This window comes from Cebus imitator, unplaced genomic scaffold, assembly GCF_001604975.1.
Source record: "Cebus imitator isolate Cc_AM_T3 unplaced genomic scaffold, Cebus_imitator-1.0 Scaffold86, whole genome shotgun sequence".
Taxonomy (NCBI): domain Eukaryota; kingdom Metazoa; phylum Chordata; class Mammalia; order Primates; family Cebidae; genus Cebus; species Cebus imitator.
The window spans coordinates 2,846,777-2,867,103 of record NW_016107401.1 but is presented as its reverse complement, the minus strand read 5'-3'; positions in this window follow the sequence as shown (position 1 = coordinate 2,867,103).

Sequence of the window (20,327 nt, the reverse complement as noted above, 5' to 3'; positions counted from 1 at the left end):
GCTGTTATCAACTTTCCAGTTTCTATATGCCTTATATGACAGTGTAGTTTTATAATCGACTGCATAGGTGTTATTTCATGTCACGTACTTAAAATTATTTTCTGATTTTAATAATCAATTAGATATTTCTAAAAGTAATATTTTTAGATATAATTATCTAAAAATATTACATGAGTAAAACTATTTTAGACATTGTACTTTATCTTAATTTTTATATTTTAAAAATATTTTTATAGTAAATTTATTCCTATTTTAGATTTTTAATCATTTATTAAGATTTTTGTCATAAAAATGCACTAAGTACACAAAAATAAAAACAGAAAAGAATCAACACTGAATGTGAAGAGGGACATCGGCGAAGAGCTGTTGTAATAGTGTAGGTTGTAAACATTACCAAAGAGCCTAATGCCTAGAATGAGAAGAGAAGTACAGTGCTCATAGCAGCTATCTAACACGTGGAAAAAGACTGTCACAAGTACTGAATTTCCATCACATCACCATCTATTGTCAACCCCACAATTTTACAAGTATTAAGGATATTAGAAGAGGAACAAATTACCTAAGAGTGAATGCAAAAGGAACCAAATAGGGTACTAATTGTCCAGAGATGCTTTTTTGAAATATAAAGTATTTTTATTTTGTGCTTGAAGAAAAATACTTTTATGTAACATGTGTAACACCCCAAAGTCTAGTATCCGAAATACAGAAGATTAGATATTATAAAATTAAAATAATAAGAGTACACGACAAAATTATTTTACATGATTCTATGGCATGTTTTGATTGATAAACAAATTTATTATTACTGAAATAAAATTACTATCACTTTTTATTTAAATGTGCACTTAGCATTCATAAGTTCAGTGTTAATCGAATAATTACAGGTTATGTGATTACTTTGCCAGTTGGCCAATTTACTTTGCTAAGTTGGAGAAGAAAAAAAAAACAAAATGAAACATGTTGATTTCACTATAGGACATTATGTTTGACAACATTCTTTTGTAATGGAAATAAATTGAATAAAATATCGGTGCCTTTTCAAAAGAGCAAAAATGACTATTTTTCTTTTCTTTTTTTTTAAGATAGAGTTTCGCTGTTGTTGCCCAGGCTGAAGTGCAATGTTGTGATGTCAGCTCACTGCAACTTTAGCCGCCTGGATTCAAGAGATTATCCTGCCTCAGCTTTCCAAGTAGCTGGGATTACAGGCAGGCACCATCACACCTAGCTAATTTTGTATTTTCAACAGAGAAGGGGTTTCACCATGTTGGTCTGGCTGGTCTCGAACTCTTGACCTCAGGTGATCCACCAACAGCCTCACAAAGTGCTGGAATCACAAGCATGAGCCACCACGCCCGGCCAAAAATGATCATTTTTTCAGAGATCCTTCTTTGGCACATGTATAGATTATAAGTTCCTAAACATTTTTAACCATGTAAAATTGAAAAGGGAAGCTACAAAACACTAGTTGCAGCTTCTCCCTGGAACATCACTTTATAAACTTGAAGACAAATTGAAAGCCTGAAATTACAATATTGTTTCTCATAGTTTTCAGATGACTTAGTGGGATCCAAAGTAAGAAAACCTCCCAGAGTAGCTAATGATAGAACTGCAGCATAATGTGAAAAAAGTGGCAGAATTGTTAATCCTTTAAAACTTTATTTTGAATTGAAATTCTAGAATTCTAGCACTTGCATAATATTCAGTTATATATGCATGTGTGTATATATGCATATATATATGTATATATACACATTTTTAAAAAAATGAATCTGAATAGTTCATCTAATGCTTGGAGGAAATGGAACAGTCAACTTTTTTTTTTTTTAAAGTAAGTTCTAACGTGAAATCTATTTCAGTATATTATTATGTTAGTATTTTGCAATAGAACCTGGAGAACTAACATATTTGTAATACTGGTTTCATAGGCAATATAATCTAAGTACCAATTATCAATCTAATACATAAACATTAGAAATATAACCTGTTTGTAATTCTGGAGGGCCTCAGAACTTTCCAAGATTTTAGTAATATGTTCATATGCATTCATTTAAAAAATAGTAGATGTATAAAGAAAAAGTGGTAAATAACTGAAAAAATAAAATAAGACAGATGAGGGAAATGCTGTAATGATTATTGAAGTGGGTTAGAGGAACAGCAGAAAGCCACCTTCAAGAACACAAACATTTTCCTGCCGTATGGAAGACACGTAATTTCTCATCACATGGAAGAAATAACAAGAGAAAAATGTTTAATCTATGTTAGGGAAAGAAAAGAGAAAGTTAGATTAAATGTTTAGGGAAATTCCTCTTATAAGATTACCCCAACTTACTAGGGTACATAAAATTTCTTCGGAGCTATTTAAGAAATGCAGGAACAATTAACTCAAATTGGAAGATAAAAATGTTCCTAGAAAAATCCTTTCTTTCAGTTCTTCTATGTTACTGTTTTGATTGTTTCCTTTCCGATCCCAAAGCTATTATAAATGAATTATGAGAATTTAGTCATTTCTGCTTCAGTAGTCATAATTTTTACTTATTTTGATTAATACCCATTAGTCATTGTTTATCCTCTGTAATATTAAACACATCTAGAGAAGACAATGCTTAAATATTGTGTAACACATTTTTTTCAAAGATTCATTTAATATGGAAAGAAAACTTCAATTTTACTGACAAAAGAAATCACATGAAACACACTGAATAATTTGCTTGAAATCAGCAGTTAAATTGTCTCATGTTTACTTGTGAAACAATGATTAAATAGTATTTCCATCACTGTGCTATAACTAATTAAAAATGTCATTCAAGAGCTCTTCAGAGTGAATTATTGATCTAATAAATATATTTTAAGAGACATTCATAAATAATGCTTAGAATACTTATAGCATACCAGATAAGATATTTCAGCAATGGTTGTAAGTTTTTTCTTTTTGTTGTTGCTAGGGTGACCTTTACTTTATATTACCATTAGTAAACATTCTATGAGTATAAATCTCAGATGGGTCTCTAGAAATGATACATTTCTATGAGTCATAAAGGCTGCATTTGTTCAAATCAACCTTAAAACCACAAGAAGACTTTAAATTAGCCAGGTGTGGTGGTACGTGCCTGTAGTCCCAGCTACTCCAAACGCTGAGGCATAAGAATCACTTGAACCCAGGAGGCAGACGTTGCAGTGGGCCAAGACCATGCACTCCAGCCTGGGCAAGAGAGTGAGAGGCTGTCTCAGCAAAAAAGAATAAAAATTTTTAATTCGAAGAAGCAATGAAAGGGTGTGGTAAAAATCAAGTCTGATAAAATAGGAATAAATTAAAATCGTAAATCTATATAGGAATGACCTTTTACTTTTTTGTAATCAGTTTATTTCTTGGAAAAGCATATATGTGATTGTATTGATTAGAATTTTTAAGTTATCTTTTCAGTTGGAATGATTTTCAACTTTTAGAGCAAATAGATGGTCTAAGTTCAAATATAAATAACAATTTAAAAGCATAAGCATTTTTTTTGTCATTTTTCAAATTAAGATGATTAATTTGCTTGAACATAAAACTACCTCAAATCTATATATTAGCCATAGGGTAATATCTGGAAGAATGGCCCAGGTAACTAACAAAACCTGATTCATAAGTGAAGTTAGCAAACATGGGCAAGAAAGAATGCCAAAGGGGATTAGTTGACCTAAGTGCTTCAAAATATGTAGCTTTTATTCTCTCATTGCTTTGATATATTTAGGAAAATATATCAACAATGAAGTCTTTGGGAATGAATGTATTTTTAATGGCCTGACAATTCAAGCAATCATAAAGAAATGAGATCTGTAAGATTTAGAGGGAGAGTTTCTCATGAGAGATGGATTTTTTTAAATTATAGTTCCTCAATTTTAGGCTCAAATTGTGGAAAAAAATCATGAAAAGGGAGAAATAGTGTTCATCCTTAGAGTAAAAGGGAATTTGCATGAGGCTACACGTTTAAATCCTTCAAACGAATTAATGTATTTTTATTGTTTTGCAGGATCAAGAGTTGTTAAAAAAAAAAAAAAAACGACTTGTACCTATCTATATTTTTCAATACAAAATTTTTGTTAGCAATATTTTTTAAAAAGAAATATTATGATTAAATATCCTTTATCCTGGCTATCAATTTTTACATATATTTTACTGGCAAAAGTATGTCTTTGTCTGGCAGAGCTGAAAAAGAAAACACAAACCTGGGAAATCAATAATTTAAAAAATACCTTAAGGTTGGATAACAATTTGAAATCCCACCATTTAGCTTTAAGGGCTTGGCAGGGATCACAAAACTGAGTTTCTATATATCAGAACAAAATAATCAAGTAAGCAAATATTGCCATAAGTGTTGGCTTTATTATTTTTATCTATGTAGTTTGTCTACAAATCAATCTTCAACTTATTAGTCAATAATTATATTCAGATATCTTCTTTATCCCCATTTTTAATAGCAGTAAAGATACTGAAAAATTTAATACATAAAAATGTTTAAGAATCGCATAAGGAGTAAATTGAAGAGCTATTTTTGACAGTATTAATACATTTGTCTTCTTCAAAGAGAAAAATAACACGAAGCACTTAAGAAAGTAAATAAGAACACAGAGAACAATGACAAGTCCAACAGTAAAATAAGATGTACTTTGAAGGTTTCCCTCCATTGGAGAAAATTGCTTACATAATAATTCATCAATCATGATGAGAATTAGTTACAAGTTTCTCTTAGCTGATGTCTCACCTAAAATATATGAATTTTATTTAATCTACTTAAACAGGCCATTTTTTGTTTGAAAAGCTATATACACTCACAACATGGAGTAAAGTTCAAGTAAGGTTATTTCAAATTTCTAACAATCAAAAATTGTATTGATATTTTATCTAAATAAATCTTAGTATGTTATACTGGAATTTGCATATAGTCATAATTAGTCAAATTGTCTCTGAATTTGGTAATAATTTATTTTATCAAGTGTAAATTCTTTGATAAGTTATTTTTCAAATGTAATCATTAATTAGCAATATTCAAGTAATATCAAAGTATTAAACATATTTCCACAGAACACCTAGTAGATATTTTGTCCATAATAAAAGACAAATTGGAATTAAGCTCCTGGGGATATATGAAAACAATTTTATAATATTATATGCAATTTGTACAGTATTATAACTGCATATTTCTTAAAATTCTGTTTTTCAGTAATTCACCTTAATTTAACAAAACTAATACCAAATTGTGCTGGAAGGCTTTCTTAGGAACAATACAGTTGTAGTTTTATTCAATTCATCCCTTAATACAAATATATATCACTTAAATATAAATTGTATTAAATTGGGCAATTTTTTTTAACAAAAATATAACTGCAATATCCTCTAGTTAGCAGAAGTAGAATTTATTGCATAACAATACAGAGCCTGTGACCAGAACATTAAAAAGAGCAGGCAACCAAGGCAGACCATCACTGCTACCAGCTCACCTTTAAGGATGATTTGGCACATTTCTCAGCCTGTTTCCCCGTGGAGTGGGTCTAGAAGGCCGTAAAATATTATGTCTTTTATACAGTGTTCAGCTAAATGGTTCAGAAATGAAGTAAAGACAAAGTAATAAAAGTATAATGCTTGTCTTTAAAAGGCAGTTCTTAGTAATGCTTCTCTTTGGCAATTTTTAGGTTTTTACTTTAAATTTAACAGTTAAGTGTATAAAGACATAATTTTGTGTATAGTAGGTAGCACATGAGAGTATTCTTTGTAGTCAAATCTCCTTGGAGAATTTAGAGAACCTTCTTCAGTCAATTGCAATTCTTATGTTCCACATGGTTACAACATTTTTATTTCATTAACACCTAATTTACAAGCATAAGCCATTCTAAATGTATCAGAACAGATGTAGGAAATAATTATAATTTAGACTGAAATCTTCATCTCCTAGTCACATATTTTTAACCCATCTATCTTTAGAAAAAAAGAGGATTATAAAAAGATTGAAAGTTCTCCAATTTAAATAAAGAGGTGCCAAAATGTAAGTTATTCTTTTCTTTCAATGTACCTGTTACTGCACAGATGTGTCATTCCCACCGTACTGAGCTGTGTGGTTAATAACGGGACATGTGCTGCATTGATATGACAATCTGCACCAATTTGAACACAGTTTTCCATGGAGTCTCCCTCTACAGCCGTTGGACATTTAGTTTAATACTTTGAGAGCTCTTTGAAATTTCTGTTCTATTTTCCAGAGAGAAATCAATCATTTTACTTGGTTGACTTGACATTTATTTTGCTATGTATAAAAATAAATATAAAAAGAAAATACTCTTCCATTATACAAATACTAAAATAATTTAATGTTTGCTTCATTTACCAAATCCAGTCTACTTGGTCAAAATAATAACAAAGCCTCACCTCCTACCAATGAACAGGCTTCGTTGCTTAACTACACGGAATAATCATTTGTTCTGGCCTTAAATAGACACAGACCCTTGATTTAGATGGGCGAGACTGATTTTCATTCAGCATCAACTTTTAGCTCCATGTAAGTCAGCAGGTATTTGTTCCCATTGGCCTTATAAACAAATCTGAATGACAGGAGTGTATTCTCAGACATAATATCTAATAAAGATGTTTGCCTGGTACTGTCTTTCACCTCATTTTCAATCAATCCATTCATATTTAGATTTATGGTAGCTTATATTTACTCTACTTCCTACTCATGTTCTTGGCTTACTAAGCAACTGGTAAATTGAGGCCATTGAAATGCCACTTTGCATTCTTCTCTTTCTATTGTCTGCATGAGCTTTGATAGAATTATCCTTATGAGATATTGAATATTAAGCAAGTACATAATAAAATTTACAGTATTTTGCAATAAAAATTAATCTTTGATTTTTCTTCATTAGGGTATCAGTTTGTTTTCATACTGCTATACAGAACTGCCTAAGACAGGGTAATTTATAAAGGAAAGAGGTTTTCTTGACTCACAGTTCAGCATGGCTAGGGAGGCCTCAGGAAACTCACATTTACGGCAGAAGACAAAGAGAAAGCAAGGCACCCTTCTCACAAGGCGGCAGGAACGAGAATGAACGCAGGAGGAACTACTAAACACTTATAAAGCCATCAGATCTCGTGAGAACTCACTATCAAGAGAACAGCATGGAGGAACCGCCCCCATGATTCAATTTCTTCCACTTGGTCTCTTCCTTGACATGTGATTATTATTACAATTCAAAATGAGATTTGGGTGGGACACAAAGCCTAATCATATCCAATAGCATATACTCAGGTGTCTAAAATGAAGCAGATGAAGAAAAAACAAACTATCATTTATTCAAAATCTTAGTCTTTTATAATTTCAAGTGATGCCAAAGAAATTTTTGAAGAGGAGATATATTGAATTGTCTTAGAAAACTTGTCTCATTAGTAGCAGACAAACTTTCCTCATAATTCAAATTTTGAATAGGTCAACTTTCTCAGAAGAAGTCCTTTTAATGTGCTTTATAGGTAGCTCTGAACAAATGGAAACAGAAAAAATGAAAACGTCCTTACCTTAAGGGAAATTATTGCAAGTCTTACTCCCACACTTCATATATCTGTAACATAAAAAGAAAGACACCCCAAAGTTATTTATATAATGTAAAACAACGTATTCTTCAAGTAAGTAAAAACTGATACATTGCACTCTCTTCTCAGCAATCGGGTGAATTTCTAGTGGAGAAAACAGTAGGAAGATATCATCACAGAGTTGTTTCACTGAATAAGAATAAATAAAGAATAATAACTAGATGATAATAATTAGGGTATTCATGAGACAAAAACATGCAACAGAAACATCTGAGCCTCTGAGTTTCAGATTGTGGAAGAGCAGTCTTTATAGCACAAAGTAATTTTTCTTACCATTAAGATCAACTTGAATTTCCATATAGTCATACCACATAATGCATTCAGCATTGTTTTTTTATTTTAAATTATATTTTTAGATATAAGTTATAATGCTAATGTAAAAAATGTAAGGTATTCTGTAGCACTCAGCTACTAAGTTTCAGTTGATTATCATATAGCAGTAAAACAACATAATGACTACATAAAATTTTGTGGTTTACAAATCATTTTTATGATTTGATTCTTATCAAAACCCAGCGAGAGGTATGAGCACTTAAGAAAACAGTTTGGCAAAAAAAATACAAAGGACAGAAATCCCTGAGAGAAGCAAATAAGGTAAGCTCTAACACTTCCTCAGCTGGAGAAAGTTACTAGGGTGTGGTGCAGGGAGAAAAAAATTCAGTCAAATGCAGTGGTCTCCCTGAGTTGAGCAGACAGAGTTGGAAATTAGAGGAAGCCAAGATGCCTAGAATTTGCAGTGCATACTGCCAGAGAAAGAGGAGAGATGTGCAAAGTCAGAACTCCAGAAATCTTCAGAAGGTCCCCTTTCAGCACACAGCTGATTATTAATCATGCATGCCTGTGAAGAAATTACCCATCTCCAGAAAAAGAAAACACCTGAAAGAACAGTTGCTGATGTTTAAGCATGATTGAGGAAAGTGTCTCTGCCTACCAACCAGGGTAGAAAGCCTCATATTTCAAGGATTGTCAGAATGCAAAGAAAGGATTTTGTCTCAGTAGGAAAGAAAATTAGTGCTTAAAAGCAAAAGGACCAAGTTGTTTCCTACTAACTTAGCAATGTCTTGAAGAGAGCTCAAGAATTTTTGTAGGGAAATAAAAATATCCTAGCAATAAATTTGTCAAGATCTTGACCAAATATGAGAGATTAAATGCATTCAAAAGTTCTTCCATTTAATTATGAAGAAAGAAAAAGCAAAACGATAGGAGTCCCACTTCTATTTTGTAATTCACCAATATCCTACTGATTTGTAAAATGCCAACACACTAAGAAGCATAATCTTTAAAAAAAATTAGACTATTACATCACTGCTTAGAAAAATGTATGTTTTTACCTAGTGCTAGTATTTTTTCTTCTTTAAATTTTGTTTCTTGTAGTTTAAATAGTGAAAAGAGGTTACCATAAATTGTAAGATTTTATATTTTATTAACCATTTAGGAACTTACTAACTTTTATAAAACATTAGAAACTTCTCTCCCTGTATCAATAAGTGATATATGGTGCTTACATTGCAAAATAAATTTGTGAGGAAAAGATCGCAAAAAAAATGCACTTAAGGACATAGAATTTTCAGGGACTTTAAATAGGAATTATAAATTCAGTATTTACATAATTCTCACAGTAGCTTTCAAATTTATGATACCAGCAGGGTTCAAGGGATTCGCCACAAATGGCTTTTAGATGGTTCTGTGATTAATACTAGAGATTAATAATCGTTACTGTCCTGTTCTCCATGGTTCAGGTACTGTATTTTTTTTGGAACTGGATCAAATAACTGTCTCCATTACACAGACACAGTACAACATGCTGATAAATAATGTATGACTCAAAAAAGCAGACAAATGGGAAATTAGAAAATATTTTGAATTAAGGAAAAATAAAACCACAATATATCAAAATTTGTGTGATGCAGCCAAAGCTTCTCTTAGGAGAAAATTCATAACATTAAATGATTGCAGAAAATAAGAGAGGTTTCAAATCAATTATCTATGCTTCCACCTTAAGAATTAAAAAAAAAAAAAAAAAAAAAAAGTTCATCTCAAATGGCCAAAAAGGAACAATAAAATACAGAAATTTATAAAACTCAAAACCAGGAAACCACAGAGGAAAATCAATGAAACCAAAGCTATTTCTTTAAAAAGATCAATTATGTTAAAATACCTCAAGTCAGATAGACCAGAAATATATTTTCACATAAATGTTTCATTGATTTTCAGTAAAGATGCCAATGCTATTCAGTAAAGAAGTAATACATTATTTAAAAGTTTTATTTTATCTCTGACACATACATATCTAGTACATGTATATATTATATAATCATCAAATCACGGTAATTTCTGTGTAGTGGGAGCAATCCAAAATTCTCTATTCTAGTTATTTTGAAATTTATAATACAATTTGGTTAACTGTAGTCACCCTACTGTACAGTGGAATACCAGATCTTATTTCTCCTGTTTTCTACTGTTGACCAGTTTCTCCCTATCCCTTATTCTACAGCCTTCCCTTCCCTCCCCAGCTTCTAGTTACCACTATGCACTCTGTACTTCCATGAGATCAGCTTTTCTAGTTTCCAGAAATGAGTGAGATCATATGATATTTGTCCCTCTGTGCCTAGCTTATTTCACATTTGTAAAGAAATTGAAAATACTACCAACAAAACTTAATCTATACATCACATCACATAAAAAATTGACTCAAAATAAACTATAGAACTTAAAGCTTAAAAGGACAAATTTCTAAAAGAAAATATATGAGGTAATTTTTGTGACCATGAGTTAAGATTTCTTAGGCACTGCTCCACAAGAACTCTCTTCTGAAAGTGGCACAGTTAAAGGGTAAGGAAACAGATAATGGTTTTCCAAGAAAACAGACATATCATCAGATTCATTGCTTTCCAAGGTAAGGGTTAGAGGACGGATTTTACTACAAAGAACAGTTTCATATGATTTTGTTGGTGATTACAAACCACATGCATTTGTCAACATCATAAGATTGTATATGAAATGTGGTGAATTTTGACTAGTGTAAATTTTAGCTTAAAAGAACTTTTTAATTCTATATATTAATACCAAATAAATAAAACTTATTACTAAAAATACACTGTTTACAAAAGTGCCAAAAATATGAAATACTAGGAATAATTTAGAAATTAAGGAAGGTATTTGCCCAAGAAAAAGAAAAGATATCCCCACAAAGACTGTATAATAGTGTTCACAGAAACTTTTTTCATAGTTGTCTAAATCTGGGAAATAACTCAATACACTAAAAGTATAAAATAACATACCCTGAAACAGATTCATACATACATAGACCCTTCGCTATGAGAAAGTAACATAGCAGAGCATGTTTTCAATTAATAGTGCAAGGACAATTGGTTATCTGAAAGAGGAGAGGAAGAAAAAAACCATTTGGCCCCTACTGTATACAAAAGTAAATTCCAGATTACTTAAATACTAAAATGTGAAGACATTTTTCTAAATGATAACAGGAAAACATTTTCATCATCTCAAGGTAGTCAAACCTCTAAAACAGGACCCAAAAAGCACGAGCCCAAGAAAGAATGATAAAATTAACTACATGAAAATAAAGAACTTACATTCACCAAAGGATATCATTTGAAATGTAAAAACTAAGCTGCATTATGGGAAAAGGTATTTGCAACACTTATGTGATGGCAAATTCTATGTGTCAGCCTGACTGGGCTAAGGGATGCCTTGATTGCTGGTAACATTATTTCTGCATGTGTCTGCTGGTGTTTACACAAGAGATTAATACTTGATTCAGTAGACAGTAAAAAAGACCAACCTCACAGATGAAAGAGGGCATCATTCAATCCCTTGAGAGCCCTGTTAGGGAAAAAAAAATAAAGGATAGAGAAAAACTAATTCTCTCTTTTTAAACTGGGACATAAATCTTCTGGTTTCAGACAAAGGAGATCCTGGTTATCGGACTTTCAACCCCTCAAGGACAAAATTACATCACCAGCTTTCTTGGTTTTCCAGCTTTCAGATGGCATATTCTGCATACTTCCAGCCTCTACGATTGTGTCAATTTCCATAACAAATCTCCTCTGATATATCTTTATTAATCCTACTGATTCTAATTCTCTGGACAATCCTAACTAATGCAACATATAATTTCTAATGGTTAATATCCAGAATATCCAGAATACGCAACTAACTCATACACATCCATAAGAAATTGAATTGCTTCCCCTTCACAAATGGCCAAGAGAATTATTAACAAAGAACAATATTCAGATGGGCAATAAACATGCAAAAATTGATTAAAGTTTGTGAACTATCAGAGGTATGCAAGGTAAAACACTACTATTATTTATACTCTAATACACAGAATTTTTTCTTACCGTAACATCCCAGAAAGACCAAAATTTAAAAGACAATTATGCCAACAATCTGAAACAAAAGAATCTTTATATGGTGATAGAGAGACTAAAATCTAGCACAGCCATTTTAGAAATAGGTTGATATCAGTTGTAAAGTTTGAAGATAATAGACATATCATCAGATTCAGAAACTTCACTGCTGAACAGCAATGTTTTCATATCTACATCAAAAAATATTTGCAAAAATATGTAACTGTTCAAAACAGGAAAAAAAATGTCCATCAATAGAGGACTGTTAACACATTTTAAATTCTTTAAAAGTACAGAATTTAAAAAAAATCATTCAAAATAACACCACATATCAATCAAATGGAACAAACCACATCTATACAAATAAAACATGGGTAAATTACACAAACATAATTTTGAGCAAAACAAAGTAGATATCAACTCTATGCTTTCATTTATATGGTGTAAAAAATAGAGGAAGAACTAACTTATCATATGTTTGGATGCAAATTTAGTTGGTATAATATAAAGAAAAGTAAGAAAATAATTACCATTAATATCAAAATATCAGTTACTGTTGATTGAGAAAAAACAGGTCATGATCAGGAGGGAGCACAAAGACAAATTCTGGGGTGTTAGCAAGGGTCGTGTTTATTAACTTCATTGGCAATTACAAATTGTCTACTTTGTCATAAGTAATTGAATTATACATTTTTACTAATTGTTCTTTTTTGTGTTTCACAATAAACAACTTAGAAGTGAACCATGGATAAATGAATGAATGAATGAATGAATGGTTAAATGACACTCCACCATTGCCTCAAATGTTTAACATGCTAAAAAGAAACTCAGAATCAATCATGGGCAGTCACAGGCATATTTGAGGAGTATAATATGGGAACTGGTTATTAATAATTGAGACATGCATGGTAGAAAAGCACTAAAGTAAAAGCAATCCAAATCAATCCCCATATTGGACTTCCAAATTCTGTCAATGACACTATACCCTGCTTCCAATTCCAGCTTGAAATATATGACCCATGTATTGTTGAAGAAGAAAAAATGATACATTTCAGAATCTGTAAGATCAAGATTTAAGTCCTAGCCTTTCCTGTTATTATCTGTGTGGCTGCAATCAAATAACCTAATTGACTGCCATCTCTAGATTCGCATCTGGTTAATGAAGATGGATACTACAATTTTAATCTTAGAATTCGATGGAATGACATATATAGAAATTATCCTAGAGAATAATTTTTAAATGTTGATTTTTTACCCTCTGGATGCAAACCCTGCATACAATTAGTTCTTTCCAATGTCAATTGGCTTTTTGTAATATTTTTGAGAGGGAGAGAAAAAGTCCTGCCATCCAGGAGCTGATGAGGACACTGTTTTAGCTAGGCTGGGTGGTCTCTTGTTTAAACATCAAGCAAGGCACTCTGTGACCATGATGAATCAAGGAAAATAACCAATCAACCAAGCAACTAACAAAAACTCCATAAATGCATATCTGAACCCAGGCAAAAAGTAGAATATTTTTTGAACAACAAAAAAGACCTAACATCACCCTATCCTTGCCAATATTAGTGATTACTGCTTATGTGCCAATTTCAGCTTCAGGGTTGCTTCAGGCCTCCTGCTTTCTAAATAAGAATTATTAGGATAACCAAATCATAAAACTCTCTCCACATCCTTGAGCCTTCCCTCAAGTCACCCACAAGCTTCTATCCTATCCTGAGACTCTTCTCACACATTTTTTTTTAAAGAGACTCCATTATTCCCCACCATGTGCAATCTTCCTCTTTGCAACAAGTCAATAAACCCAACTTTGACTTCAGATGTGCTCTTAGTTGGCTTTGGCTTGGGAGCACTGGCATCATTCACATTTGGCCTCTCTTTTGGAATCCATCTGTCACTCTCTTATATGTGAGATCCGTTTTCCCTCATGTGTAAACTATTTTGGCAACCAAATTGGGCTTTCTATCATTGCCTTTCCTACCTCTAACCATATTAAAGACTGCTGAATATTTATTAATCCAAAAAAACTCTTCCTAAAAAAATACCATTTATCAGACATCTAACTTTACGCATCCATTTTAATATTTAGTGAGTGAAAGACTGTCAGTAGCTGTTATCTCAAGAGACAAGATACATCCTTTGTGCTGGTGAACCAATTGTAAGCTGTGAAATATCTGGGTGTTCACAGATAAGGTGCCAAACGCAAAACTGTAAGTGGAAAAGCAATTTTCTTTTATGCCTCATATCATAGTGTGTCAAAATTCTCTAATTCCTTTGTTTTGTTGTAAATGAAGAAAGGTTAGGTTGTGAGTAAAAACACTGTTTTGATAGCTTGAATCTCTGGAATAACCCCCACGGGAATTAGCAGAAAGCAGATCTCATCAGAGCAGTGTTTAGAAAATAGAAGTTTGTACTTTGTCATTCTATTTCACATGTTCAACTAGACCTGCAATGAGAACAGTAGCTTCCTACCTTCCTTTTTTGTTTAATTCAATAGATATTTTTCATTTGCGCTTTTTAAAAAGTATTTTTAAAATTGTATTTTACATAACGTGACACATAAATTGCACACTGTGGAAAGAATTGTCTGCCTTCCTGAATGAAACCATTTTAATCTCAAGAGTTTTATTATCTGTTAAAATCTATTTAAATATAGGCATTCAATTTTACATTACTTGACATTTATGGGGAAGCTATTTTACAGCAGCAGGTTTCTGAATAGACAAGATCACAACACATATTCATGATTATATGACATGCTAGATTGAAAAATATGAGGAAAGAATGATCTGAATGTTCTGGGCAGTTCACATATATGAATATATATAATAAAACTCTGGATCAGAGGTCTGCTAATAACTTATATTTGTTTGAGAAATACAAATATGACATATATAAGAATACTCTATTTTATTTACCATATTGCAATATTGATAGAAGTTATTTTGTTTTAAATATTAGCTGAATTATTTAATAACAAAACTGGGGAATACAGACATCCATTTACAAATTAAATCTTTAGTTAGTGTTTAAGGCTGTACCTTTTAAAGAAAATAACAGAAATTCAGCTAGTTGAACTGGCTAGAAAGAGTGAATTCTATCTTTAACTGTTTACTATGATCTATCCATGGGCTAGAAGGTATCTCAGCTTTTACTTCAGTGATAGAAAAACAAAATCTTGGGCACATTTTTAGATTTGGAAAGAGGTGACTGCCAGCCTCAACTCGGGTTAAAAGAAACCCGGAAAATGAGTTTCTACAATTAAGATTTTCTACAACTGACCTCATGCGTCTGATGTATGACAATTCAAACTGGGATTTTTATGAACAAGCAAAGAAACAAATTGCCACAAAATTTTAAATTACACAGAAGAATCTGCATGAAACTTCTATCCATCAAATGGCCACTGAAAAATGAGGTAATTACCTAAAATAATTTGCATGTTAAGAGCTAATACAATATTACAAAGTAAAGTCCAGTTGTGAAAGCAATGCATAATTTCCTGATTAATGTCTCATGCACAATATTCTTCCATACTCTGTCAGAGCCCAAATAACAATATGGCCAATCAATCAAATTAAAAAATAAGATAATTCAGATATGAAATGAGTTCAGCTCTAATAAATCACGATTTGAACTCAGTGAATTTTAGAGTTATGACAACTAATCACAGTATATTGTATTTTTAAGGCAATACATTGAGATTTTAATTGGTATAATTATAGATTTTCAGTGATTCAAGATTAGTGTGTGAAGGCAAAAAAATCAATTTTTAGTTTGTAAAATGTCATCTATTAAGTTATTGAAGAAAACCTCATATTAAAATATCAAGTCTGTAACACACAGCACTGCCAAAAGTTACAATTTGAGCGATATTTAGGCAGGAAGTCTAAGAATGCCAGTGGAGTAATATGGCCAAATTTCCTACAGTGAGATTATGAAACATTTTCCTTCTCAGTGGAAAGTGGAAACATTTCTTCTAGAAGTAGGATTAATCTCCTCTGTCAGCGGAAGGCAGGTGTGGAGATAAAGGAGAAGCAGGTGGGCAGAACCTGTTAATGGAAACCAGGTCTCTAACAATGAAGCTGTGATCCGAGTCACTTATTAACACATTCAGGATTGACTGTTTACCACTCTTCTGCCATTCTGTTCTTGTGTATTGGGAGACATTCTTTAAAATATTAAGATTATTTGTGGACTGTGTTAAGAGGTAGGAGTTTTTTCTTTGTTGGTGGGAGAGGAAATGGGGAGCGAGGGGAAGTTTTCTTAAAGTGAGGGTGCTCTCTGTTGTTATTAGGGATGGGGAATGATGAAAAGCCAGAGAAAATGTATTCATGGTTATTTTGACCCAGTCAGAACTTCAACTCTTCTTTTGCTTAGGAGGACTTCATATGACCGGTGAAGAAAGCAAGTTTTGAGGGGAGCTAAGCTGTTTCATCTGGGCCCTATTGTTTACTGATTATGACCTTGGAAAAGTTACTTAACCTCTTTCATGGCTGTTTTTTAACCTGCAAATTAGAGATAAGAACATAACACACCCTAATAGATCATAAGACTACCAACCACGACCAATTTAAGTGACATGTTGTTACTACACTATGACTAGTACTTAGCTTAGTGACTGGTACTAGTCACTGCTGAACAGACAACACAGAATTTGTCAGTGTTGTTATTAAATCATTTGTTTAACCTCTTGCATCCGTTCACTCGTATCTAAGATGAAGATATGAGTACCTATCTGATATATTTGTTGTGAGAATTAAATGGATTAATCGGCTATACTTTGTTTTTTTTTGAGACAGAGTCTTAATCTGTCACCCAGGCTGGAGCGGCCTCAGCTGACTGTATCCCTCAACCTTCCAGGTCCAAAGGATTCTCCTGCCTCAGCCTCCCTAGTAGCTGAGATTACAGACACCTGCCACCATGCCCAGCAAATTTTTGTCTTTTTAGTAGAGATGGGGGTTTCGCCATGTTGTCCAGGCTGATCTCGAACTCCTGACCTTGGGTAATCTACCCACCTCAGCTTCCCAAAGTGTTGGGATTACAGGCGTGAGCCACCGTGCCCAGACACAGCTACATTTCTTATAACAGTGCCTAATATATAAAAAGTACCCAGAATTGTAATACATTAATCATTGGTAGACATATACCAGCATCCAAATTTAAATTCAAATTAAACAAAATTTAAAATGCCACATGGGCCACATTTATAGAATTGAGTCGCCGCCTGTGACTAGTGCCTCTTGCATTGGCAACACAGATTAGGATATTTCTGTCATCTCAGGAAATTCTATAGGACAATCATAATAGATCTGGCCTTAAAGAAAGACTTGAAAGGAAAAACAGCCATTTGCTCATATTGTTAGCTATGGAGTGGATGGAGAGGGTGAGGCAAAGAACAGATAGTTTGCAGTAGATGACTGAACTTGTAAGGTACATAACTTTACATTGTTTCAGGTTTAGGCAGTTTTTTTTAAAACATTTACATATAGTTTTAAAGATGTATTTTAATGCATAAAATAACAATTATGAACATCTTTAGGTCATATGAACTCTGGTTAACAAGAAAAGAATTACTTAAACTACCAATTCAATAGCAACATTTGAGGAAACAACTCCATTTCAAAAAAACTTTAAATGTGCTTTTGAGTGATGATGCCAGTGAAACAAAACTTTCAAACTTTTTGCAGATTCATTTGCAGACTATATTCTTGCAACTGTGGTTATTAAGGTTTTTCAAAGGCTGTCAGGCTTTGTAATATTCTCGTAAGTCACCTATAACTGCCATGCCATTGTCAGCAACTACTTATCTTCATATTTAATATTTATTAAAAATTAGTATCAATTATGGAAAGTGAAATTACATCACCAATCTTTGAAGTGACAATGACCTCTAATTTCAAAACTTTCCAGCTATTTTTAAAATTCTCATTTCTTTGGTCCCAAGTGTCTTTAGAATATTTGATATTAATAACTATTTTTTTTAATTTGGGGAATGCAATCTTCCCTTGGTTTTGTTACACAATTCTCTACTTTTTCTTCTTCCTCAGTACTACTTCTTTTCAGTGTATTTCTGGTGTTCTATTCCTCTACCGGTCCTCAATCAGTATTTCCACCTGGCTTTTATTATGTATTTTTTTTTATGTTACTTTAAATGCTCTTTTCAATGTTCCACTCCCTTCTCATGGTTTCAGATATCACCTGTATGCTGATAGTATCACATTCTACATCTCAAGCAAAAATTTTTCATTTGAATTCTAGACTTTAATTTTGTTTTATTTTCTATAGGCACCATAGACTCAAACCTAGATTTTGGTAAAATTTAGTTTGCCTCCTTTCTGTTGCCCCATTTACAAAACAAATACATATGTGCACACACACACACACACGTTTTTCCTTCTTTCTACTACTTCTCATTAATCAAGACTTGATAGTCATCTAGATTTATTTATCTCACACTCTTTTACTAAATCACAGAAGCAGGCCCTTTCTGCTTCCTACCATATTCTGTATAAACTCCCTCTCTGCAGATCCTACTTCCCTTGCTTGCCTTTCATCTCCAAGAAAACTTCATTCAGATAGGACAATAATTTACTGACTCATTTTACCTGTAGCCAGTTCTACTCCCAAAGTGCTATCAATAGAATTTGTCTTAAATACACATTTACTTTATATTAGTTAAAATCCTTTCATGATTCACATCATTTACAGTAACTTGCAAAAACCCTTTTGAATGCACTTGTGGTCCTTCTTCGTGACTCCTGCATATCTTCTCAGTCCATCTGCTGTTTCTCTCTTGTAATGTCCCTGAACCCGGGCCTTATCAAGGAACCTGCTGCTCCCAAAATGGGATATATTTTCTCATTCCTCCAAAGACCATTCTATATGTTCTATATGTTTCCCTAATTGGAATCTTGCCAATCCTTCTTCTGTTCTTGAAAAAATGTGTAACATTTTAAGACTCAATACAATCATCATACACACACACACACACACACACACACACACACACAGACATTGGAGATGGAAGCTTACTGTCACCCACGCTGGAGTGCAATGACACAATCTTGGCTCACTGTAACCTCCGCCTCCCAGGTTCAAGCAGTTTTTCTGCCTCAGCTCCCTGAGTAGCTGGGATTACAGGAGTCCTACATCATGCCTGGCTAATTTTTGTATTTTTAGTAGAGATGGGGTTTCACCATGTTGGCCAGTTTTGTCTCGAACTCCTGACTTCAAGTGATCCCCCGTCTCAGCTTCCTACAGTGATGGGATTACAGGCATGGGCCACCATGCCCGGCCAAAAGCATCTCATTTTTGGTGCTTTTTCCTCATACTTCCTTTCACCGTCCTCTTCTATGTAGAACTCAAGTTCTGAATCTTTCCTTAGAAAATGTATTATGTCATAAAAGTAACATGTCTGTCTGTTTGGTATCACTGTGAGATGTTTAGAGATTTCATTCTTAGTATAATATCTAAAATGGGTAGATGCTATTATGTCACATATAACCTTTTAGTCATTTAGGACCTCAATTATATTTATTTAAATTATTAATTAAGGTATGGCTGTAAAATGCTAAGAATAAAAATAGTGGGATGGCAAAAATGCTGAAAATAAAAAGATGATATTCATGAATACAATTAAAATATTAGAAATATTGTCATTCCTTGCAGTATAAAATATTTTCTTTAGTGGGCATCAGAATCCACTGATCTACATTTCTTCTTGTCTTATTGACTTTTCCTTCTCAGTCTACTTTTCAGGTTCCTACTTACATTTTGGAACTTTTAATATTGTAATCATCCACTACCAAGACTTTGCCCTTGTTCCTCCTCTCTTTATTTGAACACCCCTAACGATCTCATCCAATCCTGTTGTTTTAAATATCATCGCTATGCTGATGACTCCTACCCTGGATATCTATGTTACACTCCACACTTTATTTTCAACTGCTTACTCGATATTAACCTATCAAACTTCACACATTAAAAACCAAGATCCTGGCTGGGCACGGTGGTTCACGACTGTAATCCCAGCACTTTGGGAGGCCAAGGCGGGCAAATCACCTGAGGTCAGGAATTCAAGACGAGCATGGCCATCATAATAAAACCTCGCCTCTATGAAAAATACAAAAATTAGTGGGACATGGTGTTGGGTGCCCGTAATCCCAGCTACTCCAGGCTGGAGAATCGCTTGAACCCGGGAGGCAGAGATTGCAGTGAGCTGAGATCATGCCACTGCACTCCAGCATGGGCAATAAGGGCGAAGCTCCATCTAAAAAACAAACCAACCAACCAGCCCCCAAAAACCAAGATCCTCATTTTCCCTACCAAAATGTGTTCTA